The 24,649-nt window shown below is 35.5% G+C and overlaps 1 pseudogene across 1 annotated transcript in view; it reads left to right on the top strand.

The window, feature by feature from the left end:
• LOC118201555 (uncharacterized) overlaps positions 1 to 24,649 on the top strand; it is a 94,040-nt pseudogene that overhangs the window by 44,324 nt on the left and 25,067 nt on the right. Inside the window, exons 4-7 of the transcript XR_015043393.1 lie at positions 1,139 to 1,247; positions 1,804 to 1,908; positions 15,969 to 16,088; positions 24,089 to 24,192. The product of XR_015043393.1 is annotated as an uncharacterized LOC118201555 (transcript). The remainder of the gene's footprint in view (positions 1 to 1,138; positions 1,248 to 1,803; positions 1,909 to 15,968; positions 16,089 to 24,088; positions 24,193 to 24,649) is intronic.

Here is a 24,649-nt window from a genome sequence, read left to right as displayed (position 1 = left end):
CTGAAACTGACTGGTGATAGTATTTTCTGCTAATAACTAATATTTCTACTTATTTCCTCAAATTTCATAGAGATGTATTACTCATTCAATTAATTCAGTTCTCATTTTGTGATAAGGCAAAAGTACATAAAAACTCAAAATACGTATATTAAAAATTTAAAGATATAGAAAAACATAAAACACCAAATACAGTTAAAACAATTTTAAAAAATGCTTTAAAATTAAAATTGCAGTTTCTACACAAAAGCAATTCAGCCAGCAGGCCAGAAGACCGATTTTTTGGTGCATAAAACTGAAAGTTTAGACCAAAAAGGCACTGAAGGCGTAGAAACTGATTTAATTTGTCGTGGACGCTATGCTGAGTTAATATTTGGGATAATTTAATAACTTAAATGACAATTCCAGAATAGATTAAGCGTAATTTAATTTGAAATAATAAAAGAAGACGTTACTTTGTTGTTGCGAAGCTTAGTTTCTCTAAGATTGGCAACAAAACCACTATTTCTGCTAAGTTTCAAATGTAAAAAAGTATGGCTGCTACGGTAAAAAATTTAGGCTTAGCTGCACGTAAAAATACTTTTAAATTGTTGATAATTTTACAACTATAATGTGCAGGTTGCACCTGCTCTGGCCCTGTGTTAGCATTTTTCTGTCTCACCTAAACAATAAGTAAAGTTCCAATGTTACCATTTATGTCATTTTACTAGATTTAAACTGATGATCTGAAATTTGGAAATTTCCGAAATCTAGAATTGCTAAAGTCCTGACAGTTCTTGAGTTCTCTCGTACTTTACACTGTATTAATAATAAGCATTAGTACTGTTGTCTATAGAAAAAAAGTAGTAACTTTCCCATTCTTAATCCAGCATCAATAGTTATAATCTTTGCTTTTCTCCTGTTTTCTTTTTCCTTCATAAACTTGTGTACTGTTTCTGTGTTATTTCAATTGTAGTATAAATACTTGAAACATTTTCTTGAAATTATTTGAAAGCGAGTGCTGTGGTCTCATAGCTTATATTGCATGTGTGTATGAATTATTTTTAAATAAATGTAATTATTGGTATGCACACTTTTGTGTGTTTTTGAAAGAAAAAAAGTATTAGGCATTTTTATTAGTTATTTATTGCTTCTTTTATAGCCACCTCCTGCTCAACCACATATGCATGGACCTGGGCAACAGATGCCATCAAATATAGACCCATCTTCATTTCAGAATCATCAAAATCAACCAGGAAGTGGAAATCAAAGTAATGTGGGATTTATGTATGACTTATGTGATTTATGATAATATTTATGTGTAATTAATTAACCACAGAGCATAAGTATTTTATTTCTTTATACATTTTCCAATGCATTTCTTTCATTACAGTGCTTTCATGAGTACAATTGTATATGATTTAAAATGTAAAATTATGAAACAACTAATGAAACGGCGATATTTTTGGGCTTATCAAAAATCAGAGTTTAAGTAGATAAAAGCTGAGAAACTGATTGTATTAAGTTTGTTTTTAATAAATAACTTAATTGCCTGCTATGAATATTATTAAAATGATTGACTAAATTTTAAATAATTATGAAAGTATTTAAGAAATATACTTATTACGAAATGTAAGGTTGTTGCTTTGCCTAATTTTTGTTTTCTTAATATAGTTTGTTAACCACCTTTGTAGTTGGTTTTCTTTTAATAATCAAGTTTCTGTGCTTTGGGGGCCATAGAAATATTATTGGTAAATTCCCTGAAATTGTAGGAAGTTAATTATATTACATCTTTATATTTCTCAACTTGCATATCCTGATTTTCAGATCAAGGTATGACTTCTAGTCAAGGAGTGACTGGTAATCAGTCACATGGTTCTGGAGTGCCACCAAGTTTTAATGCAGGACAACAACCTCCTGTTGGACAGCCCCGTGAGTATATTATATTATTAGATTTGTCGCTTAAATAGAATATGATGTATAGATTCCTGCAAACTGTCATATGTCTTGCATTATTTACCCCATATCTATGTTCTTTTATATATAGTAACTGTTCTGAACTGGAAAGTTGGAATTGGAGATACATTAAACATAGCGTGGCTATATTAAAGGAACTTGTTTTTGTTACTCTCCAATTGCGTGTCTGAATCTCTAGATGTAACTGTAGCAAAAATTTTGCGGGACGCGCTAAAATCACTTCACGCTATGTCTCGGTTGCATTTGTTCTCCGATGAAAATGTCTTTAGTGCTAAGTTATTCAACAGTTATGTAGTAATTGTTGTAAAGATTTATTTGTTATTTAAAATAACCATCTCTATTTATGTGATCCATCATACAGTGAAGCCTGGCCAGGCCTCTACAGATATTAATTGTCACACTCAGCACCCCATAACAAATGGTAACTTGTGAACATGCTTTTTTTAATCGGAACAAATCCGCGCAATTTCAAGGAAAGAGGAGAATTTCCTTTAGTATAGTTTTTGGTGATAATGCATAAAATGTGTCTCAGTAAATATTTTTGTGTTATTATGCATATTGGATTGCTTCAACGTATACGTTGATGATCAGGTTCCAGCAATGCATGATTGGATAAGTTTTGTGCATCAAAGGTGTATTATGATATTTTGTGCCAGTTATTTCCGCAAAAGGAATAGTATAAATGTGCATCCGTCAAGTGGGTGAGTTTTATTTTTCTTATGTGTCTCTCATGCTGTAGATCATTTGAACCCAGGTCCTAACATCAACTATTTAGTGCTTCTTGTATGTACTTAGCACTTCACGTGCATTGCAACTGCATCATTTTATTTTCATATGTATTTATTTATATGTATTGTTACGAATTTGGTATTTAAAAAGCTAATGTTAGTTCAATTATAAATTAAATGGTTTTATTTCTCGCGCAGTGCAGCGCGTGACGAATATTAAAAGAAAGCTAAGCCGGAAAATTGAAAATACAAGAGCGCGTGCATTAAATAAATAAATATCTCTTTTTGATTTCGAGAAAGTACTGGAAAATTCTAGCGCGTGATTTTAAAATCTTATAAAAGGAGGAAAACATCTCAGTTTGTAGTTAGTTGCTTAGTTTGTTGTTGTTTAGAAAACTGCTGTTGTTGATTGTAGCGAATTCGCGGATTAGCGTTCTTTAGCTGTTTTGAATTACGTTCTATTGGATATTTGAGTAGTTAAAAGATAACTACTGTGAGATATTGTAATACTGCATGATAATTTGAGAAAATTTAAGCATTTTTGTTCTGATAATAATAAATTTTTGTTCATTTTTCATCCAACTTGTGCATTCATTTCATAACGAACCCGTACGCACGCAACAATTTTTGGTGTCGGAAGTGGGATTTGAATGCCAATAACAAGAGCGATGGAAGAACAATTCAGGCAAATGATGACTGCATTTGCTGCTTTCCAAGAAAAGATGGAAGGAGCCGTCAACTCCATTAAAGAAGAAATTAAAGGCGAGATGAAATTGGGCCAAGAATCCGTTAAGGAAGAGATGAAGGCCATTCAAGCTGGTCAATTAACTTTTAAAGACGAAATAAAAGCCGTACAAGTAAAGATTGAAGAAAGTCAATACGAAATGAAAAGCGAAATTGCCTGCATAATAGAAACCAAATTCGATGCTATGGAAGGTAGAATAGATGTGGTTGAAAATAAAGTTGGGAAAATTGAAGAAAAGGTTTCTTCTGTCAAAGATGAAATAGAAGATAGAGTGTCGGCTGTGGAGCGACAAGTCGAAGGAAGAGTTTCGGCCTTCCAACAACAAATTGAAGAAAGAGTTTCTGCCGTCCAAGGACATATTGAACAACAAATCGAAGACAGAATTTCTGCTGTCGTCGCCAAAGAAGTTGACACCTTAAAGAAATTCGTAGCGACGGCAGGGAGCACTTCGGATGGTTTAAAATTTCTACCCATGCCTGCTCGTCCCTCTCTGAAGCTATCAACATATGATGGGAAGACCTCCTGGCAGGTGTATAAGACACAATTTTCTATCGTGGCGGATGCGAATGGATGGGATTCCCAAGCTAAGGCCTGTCATCTCGCCGCTTCTTTAAGAGCCGACGCAGCGGATATCCTTCAGACTCTTCCCAAAAACAAAAGGTTAGATTTCGAAGCTCTGTCCGGCGCCTTGGAGCTGCGCTTTGGGGAGAAATGTTTAAAAGACTACAGCAGGCTCCAAATAAAATCCCGTCAACAGAAGCTCACCGAAACACTTCAGGAACTCGCCACGGATGTTGAAAGGCTGTTACATCACGCCTTTTCGGAGTGCCCGACAGAAACAAGGGAAATCCTGTCCCTGCAATATTTCATCGATGGCATCCGGGACCTTGAGATACAGAAAGCACTGCGAATGGTGGATGTTAAAGATCTGAAAAGCGCTTTAGTGTATGGCATGAAATTTGAGGCAGCCCAGCAAGCCACCCGTCGAGACCGCCATCCAGTCAGAGCTGCTCAAGTCCAGGAGCCAGGGGATCAAGTCACTGCTCGTCTAGACGATTTAACTAGACAACTGAACGCCTTGAGACAGAATATTGGTGACAAGAAACCGACCGTAAAGTGCTGGAACTGCGGTGCTGAAGGACACATCCGACGAAACTGCAGAACACCCCAGGGCACGGATGCTAAGACCGCTCCTAACAAACAGCAGGGAAACTAATTAGTGGCCATCTCGCGGGGCGGAGGTAGCCAGATCATGAAAAGCCCCAGTTTAAAGCGCTTCAGATTTTTGCAGTGAGAGGCGGCAGTAATGGACTTTTCATAATAGGACATATTAATGGAGTTAGTTCCCTGCAATATGACGATAGATACAGGAGCCAACGTTACCATCATCCGAAAAGATTTGGCTCAACAACTGGGAAGCAAACTTATCTGGACGCCGCCCTGCGTTACCCTACAGACTGTGTCTGGTGAGAAGATCAACATCGATGGAAAAGTAAATGCTAACATCACGTTTGGAAGTGCCGCTTACCATCACACGGCATATGTAGCAGAGATCACTGATTCTTGCATACTCGGATTGGACTTTCTAAGGAAATACAATTTTTCCTTAGACTTGAAAAACAACAAACTGCTTTCAGCATCTGATTGCATGACTATCCATCCTCAAAAGGGATCCTCATCTGGAAATGCCGACGCCTTGTCCGAAAGACCCAGCTCAGGAAGCTGCCGAAATCGTGCTAGGGCCAAAAAGAAACGCAAGACTACCAGCTATTCTCCATCTCAGATGCTCTTCGGTCGAGACTTTCGTCTGCCTTGTGACCGCCTGTTTGATCGCCGCACGGATGCTCCTTCATCGCCTGAGGAACACATCCAAGATGTCAAGGCCCGTTTTGAAGTGATGCACCGTTCCGCACGAAAGCGAGTGAACTTGGCGACGGAGAAAGTGAAGACCAGATACGACACGCAAGCTACTAGACATAGATCCAACAAAGGAGACAAGGTGTGGTTGTGGAACCCGATTCAGCGAAAAGGACTGAGTCCTAAATTACAGTCACCTTCGGATGGTCCATATACAGTGCTGAACACGAATGATGTCGTGGTTCGGATCCGTGAGTCTTCGAACTCTTATGACAGGTTAGCTTATTACTATGGCCATAGTACATAATGTAAATAATTGTAAATAGTGTAAGACCATGGTCCATTTTGTTTTTAAATGTGTATTTGATTTGATTTGTATTTAGTATTTGATTTGTATTTGATAGCATTTGATTTGTTTAATTTATTGCATTTATTGTTCATGTTGTTTATTATTGTAATGTAATGTTTATGCCTCAGTTGTATTTATGCCTCAGTTGTAAGTTTGACTTCCTGTCCAGGGATTGTACTGCCTGGGACGTGCAGTCCTTGGGAAGGGGGCAGTGTTACGAATTTGGTATTTAAAAAGCTAATGTTAGTTCAATTATAAATTAAATGGTTTTATTTCTCGCGCAGTGCAGCGCGTGACGGATATTAAAAGAAAGCTAAGCCGGAAAATTGAAAATACAAGAGCGCGTGCATTAAATAAATAAATATCTCTTTTTGATTTCGAGAAAGTACTGGAAAATTCTAGCGCATGATTTTAAAATCTTATAAAAGGAGGAAAACATCTCAGTTTGTAGTTAGTTGCTTAGTTTGTTGTTGTTTAGAAAACTGCTGTTGTTGATTATAGCGAATTCGCGGATTAGCGTTCTCTAGCTATTTTGAATTACGTTCTATTGGATATTTGAGTAGTTAAAAGATAACTACTGTGAGATATTGTAATACTGCATGATAATTTGAGAAAATTTAAGCATTTTTGTTCTGATAATAATAAATTTTTGTTCATTTTTCATCGGACTTGTGCATTCATTTCATAACGAACCCGTACGCACGCAACAGTGTTATTGAAATGTTGACACAAGTGTGGATGTTTCAGTCGTACCTCTCTCTCTTGCTGAAACAAAATGCCCACCAGAAAATCAAATGTATTTGCAGCTAATGGATCAAAAATCGCAACATTTGGAGAGCTATTACTGTTTTTTAAACTTAGTTTGTGTCGCAAATTACAATGGCCATTAATCATAGCTGCTGTTTCACACCCAATAATTGGTGCTGACTTTCTACAAAAATTTTCTCTATTGGTTGATATTAAAAATCGCTGCTTACTCGACTCAATCACACAATTATCTGCTCGAGGTAGTATCGGAAATGCCACTAATTTCGTAATTAGTTTTTTTTTTTTTAAGATTTTTTTTAGCAAATTTATTGCTGGTAATTCTCCTTTCTACAAACTCCTTGAGCAGTATCTTAATGTCCATCTGCTCAGTAACCAGAAAACCACCTGCTGACCACGGTATTGTGCATTACATAGAGACAATTGGAACACCAATATTTGCCAAAGTAATGCGGTTGCCTCCTGAGAAATTAAGTGCCTTAAAGAAGCCTTTAAATATATGCTTGAACAGGGAATTTGTCGGCCCTCAAAAAGTTCATGGGCCAGTCGCCAGTCCACTGCACATGGTTCCCAAGAAAAATGGCGACTGGCGTCCTTGTGGGGACTACCAACATCTTAACACAGTTACTTTGCCTGACAGATATCCAGTTCCTCATATTCAGGACTGCATGCAAGTGTTGGAAAGCAAAAGTGTTTTTCAACATTAGATTTAACTCGTGCTTTTCATCAAACCCCAGTCAGTCCACCTGATATACCAAAAACTGCTCTTGTTACTCCTTTTGGATTATTCGAATTTCCTGTTATGACTTTTGGGTTGCGTAACACTGCACAAATGTTTCAGCATTTCAAGTCCTTCATGACTTCGATTTTTGTGTGGCATATTTCGATGATATTCTTGTAGCTTTGACAAACGAAAATGAGCACATCGAACACCTTCGTTTAGTTCTCGACCGATTTCAGTCCCTATGGTGTAGTTGTCAATCCATCAAAATGTGTTTTTGGAAAATCCCAAGTGTCATTCCTTGGTCATGAAGTTTCCTCGGAGGGTGTTCACCCCCCTCCCCGCTTAGTGAGCTACTGCAATTCAAAATTTCCCAGAATCCAAAACTGTCCAGGAGTTACGTTATTTTCTGGCCATGTTGAATTTTTATGATCGCTTCCTCCATCATGCCACTTCAAAGCAGGCACCTTTGCATATATATTTAATCGGCAGCAGAAAGAAAGATGCCCGGCCATTTATTTGGTCGGCCGAATCTCACACAGTTTTTGTACAATGTAAGGAGGATCTAGCATTGGCAATAGCTCTTAGCTATCCTTCTAAGCCTCCTTTAGCATTAATGGTTGATGCATCTAATTTGGCCATGGGTGCGGTTTTGCAACAGCTTTGTTTAGACAGAGTGTGGAAGCTACTGGCATTCTTCTCAAAAAAGTTTTCTGCTTCACAATCAAATAATAGCACATATGATCACGAACGTCTTAGTATGTATGAGGCAGTTAAACATTTTTGTCATATGGTCGTCGAAGGTCGGTTGTTTTCTATCTATACCGACCACTAGCCTCTGATTTTCGCCTTCCAACAAAAGCCTGACAGGACTTTCCACAAGCAAATACATCTCTTTGATTACATAGCACAGTTTACAATTGATTTAGGCATGTTGAAAGCTCTCAGAATATGGTCGTTGATGCTCTGTCCAGAATTAAAGAGGTTTGATTGCCTTCAATAACAGATTTCTCCACCATTGCAGAGTGTCAGAAACAAGATTCAGAATTACAAAATCTTTTGTCTGACAAAGCTTCACATGGACTTAATTTATTACCTATGCAGCTGGAACCAAATCTTTAACTGTACTGCGATGTGAGGGACAGTGTGGTGCTACCATACATTCCAATGAAATTGACATTTTTAGCCTTCACAATTTATCCCATTCTGGCATCAGAGCTTCCCACAAGTTAATTCAACAGCATTTTGTGTGGGCTGGAATGCAGAAGGACATCGCCGTATGGGCTAGAGCATGTGCAGACTGACAAAGGTAAAAAATACATAGACACACTCAAACTTCATTGCAACGCTTTGAGTTACCATCTGCTTGGTTTAGCCATATCCATATCAATTTGGTTGGACCCTTACTTCTATCAAAAGATTATACATACCTCCTTACATGTATCGACAGGTACACTCGTTGGTCAGACGCTATACCTATTGTGGATATTTCAGCTGATAGTGTCCAAAACATTTTTTTTTCCACGTGGATCTCATGGTTTGGAGTACCCAAGTGCATCACCACAGACCAGAGACGTCAGTTCAAGTCTCAATTATTTACTGCATTAACAAAATTCTTTGGAACTAAAGAGATTCGCACATCAGCGTGTCATCTGAATTCCAATAGACTTGTCGAGAGGTTTCATAAACAGGCCATTAGATGCCATACTTCTGTTCAGTGGGTTGATGTTCTTCCCACAGTGTTGTTAAGATTAAGAATGACTTTAAAGAGGACCTGTATTCTTCCAGTCTACAGTTTCAATTTACGCTTACCTGTAGATTTTATAAACCTCCAAAAGAATCAATCAATGTTGGGCCTCATGTGTTTTTCAGACAATTGCATGAAACCATGGCTGCATTAGCTCCTACACTCACAAGTGTACATTCTTCAAGTCCTGTGTTTATTCCCAAAGAGCTTGCTAAATCATTGTATGTGTTTTTAAAGTGTGATGCATCAAAAAAGTCTTTGGAGCCTACTTTTACGGGCCCACATCTGGTTATAGGTTGCACATCCAAGAACTATCATATACTTATCAGCAACAAAGAGGCAGTTGTGAGCATTGATTGTCTTAAACCGGCCCTTATTTTTGTACCAGAAACTGTCAAGACTAATACTTCAACCACACCCCCTTCGAAGGCACCTTCACCCCATATGTCTACACCTCCAATCTCCACAGCATCATCGCCTGTACCTGGATTCCAGAAGCAAAGTGTTCCTCAGCATACATTTTCTGGATGTAGAGTCTGATTTAACCCTCGGTACCTGTAATTTTGTTGACACTGGAAGGGGAGTACTGTGGTGATACTAAAGGAACCTGTTTTTGTTACTCGCCAACCGCATGCCCAAATCTTTAGCTGTAACTGTTTCGGAGATTTTCGGGACGCGCTAAAATAACTTCACGCAAAGGTCGCATTTGTCCTCCAATGCAAATGTCTTTAATGCTAAGTTATTGAATAGTTATATGGTAATTGTTGTAAATAAATGTTTGTTATTTAAAATCAACCATCTCTATGTGTGTGATCCATCATACAGCAAAGCCCGAGCATCAGCACCCAGCGACAACAGGTATCTGTTATTAAGATTTGCAAATCTTTTATATATACTGTTGTTATTGTAGCTCCATCCATTATAATATTAAATTTCTTTGAAAGCATGAAATTTTGCCATCGAGAAGTTTCCAATTGATTTGGAGCTTCGTTATGATTCTTTTTACGCTAATTGCCAGATGTGCTGCATCACTTATGTTCTCGCTTTTATCTTCTGTTCAGCAGCAAGTGGCAGGGGTTGAACATTTTTTAGAAAAGAATTTTCAGTACTGGTTGCTAAGATTACATCAACGAATTATTTTTCTTATTTATATTTGCTGGATTCATTATATTTAGCCCAATACTGATAATGATATTAAAATAACAAAAGACAGCTTCTATGGATTTCTAATATAAGTATAAATATGATTACTTAATATAATGATTTTGTCAAAAATTGTTTCAATATATAATTTTAAAATTTTAACTGGTTCAAAAACTGGTAATTTAATAAGAAAAATTCCTAGTTGAAGATGCTACAAGATATTTCCATACAGAAGCCAAAAATGTTTTTGTGGTTTTTTTTTTTCCTCCTTTCTACTGAGTTTTGGATGTCAGCGAGTTCAAAATGGTTTATAAACTGTTCAGTCCCAAAAGTGACCTAATGGAGTAAGTAAATAAAAAAAAGTATTTGTATTTTGTTTAATCTCTCTCTCTATATATATTAACAAATTTCTCACTATTGATATTCAAAACAGAATGTTCTCTTTACTGTAACCAAGTCTGGGTGAATCTCAACATCCAGATCACCACTGATGCTGTAATTATCTGCCTCGTAGATGATATCATCTTCACTTTTGTCAATGGTATTGCTGATCAACATTTTTTGATTGATTGAAAACAATCATCTCTGTTTTATTTTTTGAATAAATGAGAAATTTGTACTAAGATAGGTCTACCTAAGTAAGATGACTTTTGATGATATGTAGCAGGATTTATAAGGCAGTTTTAAATTTAGCTATATGGCTTTTTAATTTTTGGTAAATTTGGCAGAATCTTATTTCTTGGCTTATACACAGACTGGGTTAGATTTGGAAATACGGGGTGATTCAGAATTCATCATCAGTATTTGGTGGGGAGTTAGGGAACAGGAAAAGAAGGAGATTTCACATAGGAAAGCATGGGCACAGATGAACTCATGGTGGTGTAGAGGATGCTATGTGTACAGAACTCCCATGCATAAGCACAGCTGTTTTACATGTGCAGTCAGTCGTAATTCGACTAGGTGACTTTGCAGAAGTAACATGAACTGGTATATGTGGAATCAATTTGCAGATATACATGTAACTTACGGTGCGGCAGAAGGAAAATGTCTTCGAGCCAGGAAATTGTATGCAGTGTGCTTCCCCAACTGCCGTTCGCAACAGCATTAAATGTTTTCATGCATTCATCGACAACTGAGTGAAACAGGATTGTTTACTGCTAGTAATGTTAATGAGGGAGGCGCTGATCAGCACGGACAGTAGCAGTAGAGGAAGCTGTGAGAAAATCAATGAACATCCTGGTGCTGGAACAAGGCGACACACAGCGAACAGTTGTGAACGAACAGCGTGGCAAATATTACATCAAGAAGGGTTACATCTGTTTCATCTGCAAAGAGTGCAATTACTGGCAGCTGGCAGTAGACGACCATCCCAAGCATGTTATTTTTTGTCAGTGGTTCGTGCAGAGAACAGCCATTGATCCTAATTTCCCAATGTTTGTTTGTTTCAACAATGAAGCCATTTTCACTCGAGAGGGTGTCTTCAACACACACAATTTGCATGTGGGCTCATGAGAACCCACACGGTACAAGATCTGAAGCTGTGCAATAATGTTGTGTTGTCAACTTGTGGACTGGGATTGTCGGTGACTGTTTGTTGGTCCCGTATTTACTACCGTCTCATTTGGACGGTGCCAAGTACCTGACATTTCTTCATACTGTGTTACTGGATCTTCTGAACGAGGTTCATGATGGTATTATATGGCGAATGTGGTTCCAACATGATGGTGCTCTTGCATATTTTGCAAGTGCTGTGTATTCTTACCTAAGCAGAAAGTTTGAAGATCAATGGATTGGTCTCGGTGGACCGACTCTTGACCATCACATTCACCGGATTTATGTCCAACCGATTTCTTTGTATGGGGTGCTATAAAAAACATGGTGTACGAGATCCCTGTTGATAGTGCTATGGACTTTGTAGCACGCATATCGGTCGCTGCCGCAAACATTCGAGAAGGTCCGGTTGTCCATGCAATGCTGTTGTGAGTCATGCATTCTAGCACATGGTCGGCAGTTTGAGCACCTCTTGTAAGTCTGTAAAACCAATGCAAAAAAATGTTACATGTAAGATAATAATTTTTTTTTCTCCTTACCACTTCCTTCTTATGTGTTCTTCTATCATTGAAATGGGGTCATTTTGCCCTACTACTACATGGCATATGCGCCAAAGCATTCCTATGCGAAATCTCCTCCTTTTCCTGTTCCCTACCTTCCGACCAAATATTGATGATAAATTCTGAATCACCCTGTATAGTAATTCCTATTGAAAAATCTTAAAGATACAATTTTTACATGAAGCCTCTTATAAAGTGAAAAATAAAAGCTTGTTAAACCTCCCAAAAAAGGGAGGGAATAGAGAGTGGCCAGGGTATGGCTGATGGGTCATATTTTGGACAATGCTACTATGGAAAAAGTGTATATAATGTTGTATTTATTTTTGTTTCTTAGCAAGATCTGAAGTATGGTATCAAAATAGCCATATTCTTCAGAAAAGTGTGTGAAGTATCATAGGTGTTAAATCCTTTTTCTACTTAGGACAGCAAGTTTTTCATACAAATTATAAATAAATCTATAAGTAAAATAAGCACTTTTGTTCAAACTTAATTATATTAATATTTGCTTCTTTGCATAAGAAGTTTTTAATATACTTCTGGCCATTATTATGTTATATTTCTAAAATTAATATAAATAATATGTTAGATATAGTATTTTTGGATCTACTTCTAGTTTCTGTGAAGTAGGCGAGAGTATTGATTGCGCCTTTTTTAGATTTACTAATATTGTTTCTGATATTGCAAAAAAGTGGATACCGAGAGGCAAGCAATTTATCTAGAAACCTTTTTGGAATGAAAGTCTTGCCATTCTTAAAGAAAAATCTTCTAAGGCTCGTATTGCTGCAGCACATTCCAAGAGACTTGAGGACATTCAATATTGGAGAAAGTGTGTTGCGATCCTTCATAAAGAAATTCTTTCTGCTGAAAGAATTTCAATGATTACATTTGTAAAATTGATTGTAGGAAGAATGGCAAAAGAGTTTACAACTATGTGAACACATTACAGAATAAGAAGATTGCATCTATTAGAGAGCCCTTGAAAATTGGTAGTCGTGTTTTAACTGATGACAGTGATATTTCCAACGCTTTTAATTCTTTTTATTCTTCTAGACAATGCTTGAGGAGAGACCTCAAGATCCAACAGAAGTTTATTAGACGGGAACTTCGTCACTCTGCCTCTTCCTAAAATTGTGGACACGAGATTTTTTATCAAGACTTTGATATGGCAGAATTTGTAGAAGCTATTAGACATGTCAGGAGTGGCAAGAATCCTGGTCCAGTTAATTTCCATTCCGATTTCCAGTGATGCACTCTTTTTATTGTTGGTGCTCTACAACTACAGATGGAACACTGGTGTTCCAGCGATTTGGAAAAAGTGATCATGGTTCCTATGCTTAAAAATAATAAACTTCTGTATAATTGAAATGGCAATTGACCCATTTCTTTAACTAGAATTTTATCCAATGTCATGGAAAGAATGATTACTTCTCCTCTGAGTTGGTTTCTCAAATCTAATAAACTTATTTCTCCAACTCAGGCCGGATTTAGAAAATGATGTCCGCAAACCAGCAAGTTATTTTGCTGATTCAGTTCATAAAGGACGCTCTTGATCAGAAATGCCTTGTTTTGGCTGTTTTTGATAAAGTTTGGTAACTCGAATGCATCCAGAAATTACAAAAACCTGGGTGTTTGCAGTAATATGCTCTCTTGGATCGGTTTTCTTTCACAACGTTTCTGTGCCACTCGTTTTGGTGATTCTGTGTCCAACTTTTAACAAAGTGAAACTGGCTTACCAGAGGGCACGGTGTTCAGCCCTATTTTATTTAATATCTCTGTTTATGACCTACCAAGTATCTTGACTTCTGACGGATTGACTAATGCTACCTTTTTTGCAGACAATCTTGCTATTTGGTGCTGTGCAGCTAAAGGTTATCAATCCAAGCTAAACACTCCTGAATAAGTCTCGAGAGGCTGGAGAGCTGGAGTTTGGAGAATAATGACTATAAACTTGGGGAAGACTACTAGACCATATTTTACTTTAAATAGACAGCCTTTCACTTCTGATCTTGTTTATAGAGGTTCTCCCTTGCAGCATAGTGATGTTTCATCTTATCTGGGTGTCATCTGTGATAACAAATTGAAATGGACTAAGCATGTTGAATACGTCATCTCAAAAACCAGGAAGAGACTCCTCATTCTTGAGACCAGTTGGTGCTAAATGGAAATGTGGCAGAGCTACCCTTAACACTACTTATAAGACTTATGTCCAGCTGGTTTTAAATTAGTGCAATGAATTTAAACCCATTACTGGTCTCAGCCTTGGATAGATAGCCTCTTGGGTATGCTTGATATTTTTCAAAAATCAGGCTTTATGCTTGATCACTGGAAGTGCTAAAACTACTCCCGTACTTCCTATGCATTTACTTTGTGATCTACAGCCAGTGACTAACATGGTTCAGAGGAATGCAGCTATCCTTTATAACAGACTTACTAGACTTTTAAATATTTCTTTTTGGCGTAAATATGATTTTAACGGAGTATGACTAAAGACTCGGAAGGGCTTCATTCAATGCGTCCAGGAAAATGCTCAACATAATGCCATTAATGGCAAGGCCTATGAATTGTTAACTCATATAAATCCACTGGAGTTTGCGATTCTCGGTGTCAGATTGGACTTTAAATGTGAGGAAAAATTACATATGCACAACTGCTCTTCGTGCCATCACTTTGGCAACTGTTAATACTCGCTATCCTCCTCTGGAGGGGCTTCATATTTACACTGATAGTCCCTTTTGCATTTCACCCAGAGCACTGGTGCTGGCATCTTCTGTGATCTGTTTTCCTTTTACCTACATGTTGGCTCTCATACAACCAATTTTGACAGTAAAGCCATCCATTTAACCCTTAAACAGCTTTCTGCTCGTCTCTCTCATCTTAATAAGACTGTAATTTTATCATACTCAAGTTCTGCTCTTCAGGTTAGCAAATAACCTAGGAAAACAAAGTGCTCATGTCCAGAGCTGTTGAACAGAGTTCAGACAAAGGTTGCTTTCCAGTGGGTGCCATCACATTGTGACCTTTGAGGAAAGGAGATGGCGGACCTTTTGGCAAAAAAGGTACAGATATTCTCCAAAGGTCTTCCAAAGACCTTTCTCTTCACTCTGCTAAACTTGAAATCAGTAGGATTTATAAAATCCTTTCATAATGCTGCTGTTAGTACTATTGAAAATAAGTCATGGAGGGTGCTATTAAAAGCCGACTATGTTTTGGACTCTCCTCGCGCTACTGCTGTGGCTGAGCTTAGACTATTGACTGGACATGACTGCCTTGGTGCTCATTTGTTTTGTTTTAATCCGATTGCCTCATTTTTATGTACTTTATGTGCTCTGGATAAGTCATGGATGCTGCTCTTCTGGATGTGTGCTCTGCACTTAATAGTTTGGACTGTGTTGTAAAGAAGTATTGGAGGACTTGTCACCTAATGGCTTGATGTCAATGGCTTGATGTCAATTTGATAAATAAAAATATATTGGAAATTTTTTACTGTACTTAGCAACTAAGTTGCATTGAAAGATTTTTCTAATGTTATAATTTGTGCCTGATTAGAAAATTCTTCATCATTCATTAGTAAAAATAATTTTAATTTTCTTCATGTGTTTGGTAAGAGTTTTCAAGAAAGTATTCAGTTTAAAAAACTATTCATTCTAAAAATATATAATATTATATCATTTGAAAAATATTTGTCTATATACGTCTTCATAAATATACTTATCTTTGGAAAGGGTCATTAACTTGATAACATTTTACAAATGCTTTTTGATTTGATTTAAAAAGATTGTATTTTCTTTTGATGTTTGTAAAATATTTGTTTTTTTATGTTACTAAACAATATTTTTTTTTTCTAATAAGATCAAGCAATGCCTTCTGGACCTCCAGTGAATGCTAATCAACCCCATGGTCCTGTATCTGGTGTATCATCTAATTTTAACCCTGCTCCACAGACTTCCGTTGGCCCTTCTCGTAAGACCTGTACTATCTACTTCCTTTGTATTCTTTGTTTATTGATATTTATAGATAAATGACCTATTATTGAAATATATATATATATTTAGTTATTTTTATTAGTTTCTTTTATTTTGTGAATTCTCCAGAAGAAGGGAAGTATAATAATAAAATGGAAAGAATGAAATGAGGAGAGATAATAATGAAAAAAAAAAAAAAAATGTTTAAATAAAAATAGCAGCTAGTATATAAGGAAACAAATTGTTTAATATCAAGGAAATTCCTTAATACATATTGACTGTTTTCTCTGTATCTTCATATAATCAGCAGCATACCAAGGAGATCCCCAAAGAACCTTAAATTTTGAAGTGTTTTGTACCTACATGTAGAAATATAAAAAGGGAACTTTTATATTCTGGGAGATTGATTATATATGAATGTGCCATGCTTATTGTTAAACATTTATATTAGAAGCAGTGATGCTCTAATTTGATGATATCAACAGTCTTTCACACCTTTAGCCATGTGGCTGCGGGGGTGGTAGATATGGCTATATATGCAGAAAGTGGGTGGGTAAGTGTGTGCCAAAGTACTGTTGCAAACTAAACAAGTTTATTAAATTTTTCGTTAGATTTAAGGAAAAGTTGCACATCACCTTTAAAGGTGCCAAGAATAACCCTCCAGAGGTGAAGTCTAAAACCTATAGGACTTTAAAAAAACAACCAAGTTTTAGCTTTCTTTGTTGACAGAGAAGTTGAAAACAGTTTTTTAAAGCATCAAAAATGGCAGATTAATGAGCTGTCTTATATGTATGTTTGTCTGCTAAGATGAACCTTTTTTTTTTTTTTTGTGTGTGTGTGTGTGTGTGTGTTTATTTTTTTTTTTTCAAATCATTTTAACTATTTAATTTTAATTAAATAAATGTTACTTATATATTTGTGCCGATATTTTGTATGGAGATAATTTTAGTAAAGGTGGTCCTGAGGTGCTGTGTATATAATCAAAGCTTTCAAAGGTTTTTCTCGTTATTAAATATTCTTTTCCCTAGTTTTTGGTTTCCTGGTTTATTTAGGTATGTTTCCAGGTATTGAAACAAAAATTTTACATTTAATTAAATTAATTTACATACTATTTGATCATCTGTGTCGAAAGCATGAATATATGGAAAGCTACATAAGTATGTCAGAAGTATTTCATTATATTCTTATACTTGTGGCTTCAAGTATTCTTATACATCTATCAAAAAGTTGTATATGTCTTCCAGATAAAGATGCAGTTGTTATTGTGGTAGGCAGTTGACCTACTTCATGTTGATATCAGCCAGAGAATTACAGCTGTTCAGATCGTTTCTAATCATCTTGCATACTGTGTTTTAGATTCTACTGCTAAAATAACCTGGCAGTAAATTCCTATTTTCATTGGGCTGTGGCTTTACTGGTATAGCAGCAGATCAAGCATCTTTACATTTTGAGACTTGAGATTGTATGGATTTTATAGTTTTGGAGATTTTCAGGTCGTAAGTGAAAAACTGTTAGATTTAATTTAAAATAATAATAATAATAATAATAATAATAATAATAATAATAATAATAATAATAATAATAATACAAGTAAATTCTTAAAAAAACACATAAAAGGAAATCCTTTTTTAGAGAAATATATATTAAGTATATCATAGTTTTATATAAAAAAGAAATTAATAGAAACAGGGTATTTTCTTTGTTGACATTTGAGTGGCTGCATGACTTTCAAGCATTGGGTCAGCAAATTTTCGATTTTTTAGAAGATATTTCTCTCACTTTAAATTTTATGACTCTTTTTGTTTTTCTCTCTGTTTCTATTAATTTATGTCAGCTTAGCTTCAAATTTTCATCTTTTAATAGTGGATTGCATAAAATAACATACTCAATAATAACTATGAAAAATGTGTTTGGTTATATCCTGTAGTCTGCTTACCACTTTTAAATATATATTCCCTACCATTTTTGAAACAAAATTATGTTCTTAAAAAGGAAAGAGGAGTTAAACATTGCAGTTTCACTTAGAGACATTATCTGCAAAAATAGTCGAAGTTATAGATTTTAAGTTTTCTTAGCTTTTCAAGTATTAAAAAAATAGTGTAGAAAGTGCTGAGCAATTCAGAAGTCCTTAACACATAAAAAAATCTCAACGCTGTTGTTTGACTGTGCATTGGCAAATAAACTTTGTAAGTTTTCGGCTCTGTAATTATTTCTTTCTGTGCTTGATTCTTCTGTCGCAGGATTAATCAACAGTTGGTATAGTTCTGAAGTTATTAGGCAAGGCACATTTAGCTTATCAGTCACTGCAATTAATGTATCCACAAAATTAAATATATTGCTTCCATGATCTTTATGGTAAATAGGTACATGGCAAACTTTTGCTTCAATTGGTTGTCCGAAAACATGTGTTAGCAATATTTTACTTCCTTCTCTCTCCTCTAAATCTGAAATGAGCGATGAATGTACGATCGTTATCTACGTTCCAGAGTTTACGAAAGCTTCGGTTTTCTCAGAGTTAATAAAAACGTACTTTTTTCAAAGGTTGAACGATGTGTTCTGCGAATTCGGATCGTAGATGGGATGAGTCTACTTTAGCTGCGATGGCTTCTTCTTTTGATGTTCTGTTTGAACTTTTTTTAGTTTTGGGACCATCCTTTCTCTTCTTATTTACTGCAGTTTCATTTTTTCTTCTTTTGTCTGGGCAATCTCTTGTGATGTGTTGAAAGTTTCTACAAATATAACATTCTTTTCTTCTCGCATGAGATCCTTTTTGTTTTGAATATTCTCTTCTCATGTGTGGCGGAATATATTTATTTTGTGTAAATGTTGTATCCAGGAATCTCGGTGATCATTTAATTCCATTTTGGACTTCGTCGAAAGATATTCCTTTGACCATGAAATAAATATCACATTTTTTTAGGTAATTCTTGCGGCTTCAACCATTTATGTGATGTGTGCAGCTATTTTGTCATCTAAAGCTTGGAATAATTTATCCAAAATAATTAACTCCTTGAATGTTTCGAAATCCTTTACTTCTCTTGACTTGCAGTAATAGTCCCATGTAGCTGTTAGTTGTGAAGTGAACTGGATATGCGATTCGCCGGAATAACGCTTAATTTCCTGAATTAGAATGCATATTTCTGATCCATTATTCTGAAATGGTTTAATGATCTTGATCACGTGTGCTAGATATTTTCAAATTACAGGGTTAGCATGCTTCCTGAAGACTTGAAAAAGTGTTCAGAATATAATAATTGTATAATTACTGATGAGATAAGAAAAAAATAAATTAGTGAATTAAGTGGTATAAAAATAAAAGAAAAATTGAAATCAATGAAAATGTAGATTGACAGTTGACAAAGAAATTCAGGAAGTAAAATAATGTATAAAAATTAAATAAATAAAAATTGTAAAATAAAGTAATTGTTGAAGATCACAAGGATCCGGATTTAATTTACACTACAGAATTAGTTGTTTGTTATAAACTAGATAGTTAACATGCATAGATGCATTTTTTATTAGGGGTATATTTATTATAAGAGAGTACATTTTTTGAAACATCACAATAGTATTGTTTTGCATTTTTATTTAATACCTATCAGAATATTAATAAAAATTTAAGAGTGTGTTACTTAAAAGTGATTTATCTGTCTGAAGATCTAGATTGATAAAGTGAATATATTGCTTTGAACATTGCATGAAGAGTAGTTATGTAATATTTCTATTTATATTGTGATAAATCACTGAATGTATCTGAAATTTAATTGAAAGCTACTATAAAATTTAATCTATACCAATAATCCACTTTTTATTTTGACTTATCAGCAACGTAAGAGCCCACTTTTTGGTAAAAGTCTCATTAGTGACAGAGTTTCTAAATTCGCGCAACACTGAGAGAGCTGATAGAGCAAGCTGCATAGGAATTTCATAGATAGCCTCAGTAGAGTAAATACAGACAAATTGAACTTGAAAAGTCTAATATGTTAGCCAGACAACCTTAGGTTAGCCAGACAACCTTAGTATTATTTCCATTATTATGCAATCTTACACTTATAACTAAATTTAGTATAATGTGCATAAAAACGAAATAATCTTAGTTTCATGAAGCCATTAGTTCATTAATAATCTCGCTAACACGCTTAACGTTAGACAGCTTAAAATCATTGTTCAGATATTAAAATTATATATTCAGATATTAGAATTCAGATATTAAAATTAAATTTCTTAGTAGTAGAGGGAAGAGTAGTTTACTAATTAGAAAAACATTGATTTTTAAGAATTTTTGGTGAGAAAAGCAAACTGATAGTTAACATTGACTGTTAACTGGGAAACAGTTAACACTTTCCAGTTTTCAAAGATTTTGTTAATTGGCAAAATGTGAATGCATCTGTTTGAGTTCCACTACCCTCATAAGTTTAATTCTAATCACGTTTATAAATTTTGTTAATATAAAAAGTGCATCTAAGAATTTGTACTTATGTCCATTTTCAGATATTTCTGTCAATTTCTGCTTTCAAAACTGCTTTTTTCGAAGAGTAGTTTTCCAGATCTATTGTCTGAGTTAGTGGCAGGAATTCCTAGAGTATGGTTTCTTTGTGATCCGACCACACAAAACTTTACATTTTAGAGATCTCTATGTTACTGAAAGAGGAATTCTTTTTGGGGCTTAGTCCACATTTTTTTGTTTGTTTGTTGTAAACCTGACTGTGTAATATCTACCCACTTCTCATCTACAGTAAGGGGTTTATTCAAAACAAAGCTTCTTTTATTTCTTTTCAGCCCAAAATTATATGCTTAAACTCGTGCAAGTATATTCTGCTCTGTTAAAATATGGTGTATACATTCATCAAACCCTATATGTTATGAGTTGCGTATTTATAGCATCTTAAATTGCTAATCTCCATCAAATGTTCATGTACTGCATTTTTTGGAATATTTAGTCTGTCTTTTAGTTCCTGAACTGTATAATCAATTTTCAACAACAGATCCTTTTTAAATAGGTCCTTGTTCACAGAAGATGGTCGTCCAGAACAGACATCATCTTTGAAGCTGAAATTTTTCAAACCATCTTCGAACTCCGTTATTAGAAACAGTACTTTACCCATATACAGCACAAGTTTTATGAGCAGTCTTTTTTTTTTTTTTTTTTTTTAAATAAAGCAGCATAATATTACGAAAATGAAATTTTGAGTTCTGTATTCTTAGCAGTGGACTGAAGCAAAAATTATGCACCATGATCAGCATGTGTCTTTAAACATCTGCCTCAGTTACTCCTTATCAGCAGTAGTAAAATTATTAGAAGGAAATGCTGTTCACTTTGATAAATTGCAACTCTGTGGCTGACCCAATATATATTTCTTAAATGAGCATATGATAGTGCCAGTGACTTACACCTAGGTACCTGAGTATGGAGACCCTATCCCTTATAGAACAATTAATATGCCTAATTAGATATATGCAAGAATAATTTATAGTCAATTCCGGTTAATTGGACCACATCGGGAAGCGATCATTTTGGTCCTGTCCGATTACACTAACATGTCCTATGTTGTTAGACGACAGGACATGCTATATGTAGCAAACAGTAAATGTACATGTAAATCATGTACTAAAATGTAATTATGAACTTTATGATGTGGTACACACATATGGCGAACATACATGTACAAACAAAAAATACAGTCAAACTTTTTTTCATTGAGAAAATTAATTTAGAAACGAATTCTAAGCAACAATCTCCATGATACTCAACATGCGAAGCACAACAAAAACAATTTCGTACCAAGTTCCAGTCAACATTTGAAGAACTTGTCCAACGTGATCTGATGCATTCTCTTGACGGATTGCACATGAATGAAATCGCCACAAACATCTAACGCAGGAATGGGACCGCCTTCATTTTCCTTCTGCATGAAATACCGACACAAAGTTTCAGTGCATTTCCTTGCATCCTGTGTTGTCACTTGCACCAACTTATTAGCGGCATCATCATCATCATCACTTTCTTGGTCTTCCGATGCTGTCGTGTGTTTTGCTGCAACTCGAGCAATGATTGCAACGTTGTAATCTTCATTTTCATCGTAGCGTTGAAGCTCATTGTCAATGGATAAAAATTCTTTGCAATTTTGTACCTATTGAAGTTCCACATGTAAATCATCATTTTCACTTTCAATGAGCATGTCCACATCAATCTTCAAAACCAAATGCTTAAAGCCACAGTGAGAAAAACAGTTCTGAATTGTCTCACTGCTCACTTTTCGCCAGCTGTCGGCCACAAATATAACTGCTTGTAAGATGTTGACCTTTGCACTGACTTTGCTGGCTTTTGACGATAAGGTCAGCAAATGTTCTTCAATTGCTTCAAAGATGTAATTAACCAACCTTGCACGATAAAGGTTGTTCAAATCTTTTATGATGCCCATGTCCATTGGCTGGACCAAAACTGTGGTCCTGGGAGGTAGAAATTCCAGTTGGATGTTCATCAAGCAATCTAAATGAGGATGTGCTGCACAATCGTCAAGAAAAAGTAGTACTTTTCTCGACTGGCGTTGTAGCTCTCTGTCTCAATGCTTCAGCCATTCTTTAAAAAGTTCAGAGGTCATCCACGCATTTCTGTTCGCATGATACACAACTGGTAAACTCTCCATCCTTAGTCCTTTAAAGCAGTGAGGCTTAGTGCTTTTTCCTATAACCAACAGTTTCCTCTTGTCCGTTCCTGACATGTTTGAGCAGCACAAAACAGTTATGCGATCCATCGCTTTTTGGAACCAGAGAGTGCAACATGCTTGTAACTTAATGAGCCGTCTGGTGTAGCACGATAATACAGCCCAGTCTCATCAGCATTGTAGGTGTCATCTGCTGAAAAATTTTCAAGAAGCTCGGGCAGTTTTGTTAATTTCCATCCTTCAGCATTTGCACTATCAGCACTTTCTTTCTCGCCATGTGCTTTCTTGAATTTTATGTCATCTCTAGATTTCCATCGAGACAAACAACAGTCCGTAACTTTAAAGTCATCGTGGCCCAGCTTTTTAGCGAGTTTTTCTGCTTTGTATTTTAACATTGGGCTGCTTACTCGCACAGATCATCCAGTAACAATGGCAAACCATTCATTAAGGGCCTCATCGACATTTGGGTCTTTGCCTTCACGCTTTCGTTTTTTGGAAATTCCTCCTCGTCCTTCACATTGTGCCCATTCTTCTTGCAACTCATTCTCTTGTTTTATCAAGTGCAAAATTGGAGTCTTTGCCAATCCGGTTATTTCCACCAACTGACGCTGACTAGTGTTTCATGGTTGTTGCTTGATCTTATCCAGGAAACCAATTTTTTCAGCTAACGTCAAGTCCCATCGTGGCATTTTGGCAGGGCAGACCAGACATGTGCAAGGTGGTCTGAAGAAACCTTGGTGTTTTGGGTTCAAGATGTTGAGGAACGTTGCGGCGCGCAATGAACTGGAAGTTGATCTGTCAGCACTATCCTTATCTTCGGGGCAGATGTTTTTATTTTATTCGGCTTATAATTCCTTACTAAATGTAGTATTTCATCTCGATGTACTCCGTCTTTGATATGATTTAAATCAAATTCCTCTTCATTATAAATATCACGAATACAAATCAAATAGTTTTCTGGTTGCAATTTTCTAATTTCGACCATGTGTAATGTATGCTTTACGCATGCGCGCGTTGAAAGAAATGTTTAATAAAAATATTTTTTATTATTACTTTAGATCATAATTGCTCTTTATTTTACAAATTACGGTTTCATATTTTTGTACAATCTTAAATTTGTGGTTACTTTTTTATTATACTCAGTTAATTGTTCTATTGTTTTGTAGTACTTGTAATTTTGGGTAACTGGATGTTTGAATTATGTGAAAAATTTGATAACATTAGCAAACAATGACTATATACAAAGATTCTTCTAGTTTTTTATACTTTATATTACTATAGATTGTTATGTATATCTTAAATTTATTTAAGTTTTATTAGTAATATCCAATTGTAATTATAGATCAAGCTATGCCTACAAATCAAATGTGAATGGAAATCAACCTCATGGTCCTGGAATTCCTCCAAACTTCAATCAGCAACCTCAGCCTCCTGTTGGGCAGTCACGTAAGAGTGATTTTTTCATTACTTTTAGTAAAATATGGGTCCTTGTGTTAAGAAGAATATTGTTTTAAATGTTCTTAGTCAAAGCTAAATATTTTTTACTAATAAAAACATTTGAAATGATTTAAAAATTGATGCTTTCTTATGTCACCGAATTCCAGAGTGTAATGTTTGCAATTTTAGTTTGTGGGTGGATTTCTTATGCATGCGTATCAAAATTGTTTGAATTCGCACTGTATGTGGTTCCAAACTGTTATACTTTTTGAATAAAACCGCTATTCGACATTGATCCTTTTTTATTACATGTTTGTTAAAGTAGCCACTGCATAAGCCTGGATTAGGTTGATGAACACTCAGCACACAGAAATAGATCTAACTAAGTGGTAGTAAACACAAATGGATCTAATAAGTGGCAGTAATACTTTTGTATTGATGATGCATTGTTTGATTTCTGGGATGC

This window comes from Stegodyphus dumicola, chromosome 10 (genome assembly GCF_044657685.1).
Source record: "Stegodyphus dumicola isolate Sdum_Otavi_A_Nest chromosome 10, ASM4465768v1".
Taxonomy (NCBI): domain Eukaryota; kingdom Metazoa; phylum Arthropoda; class Arachnida; order Araneae; family Eresidae; genus Stegodyphus; species Stegodyphus dumicola.
The sequence above is the reverse complement of the archived record's forward strand: the minus strand, read 5'-3'. Positions and strand labels throughout refer to the sequence as shown.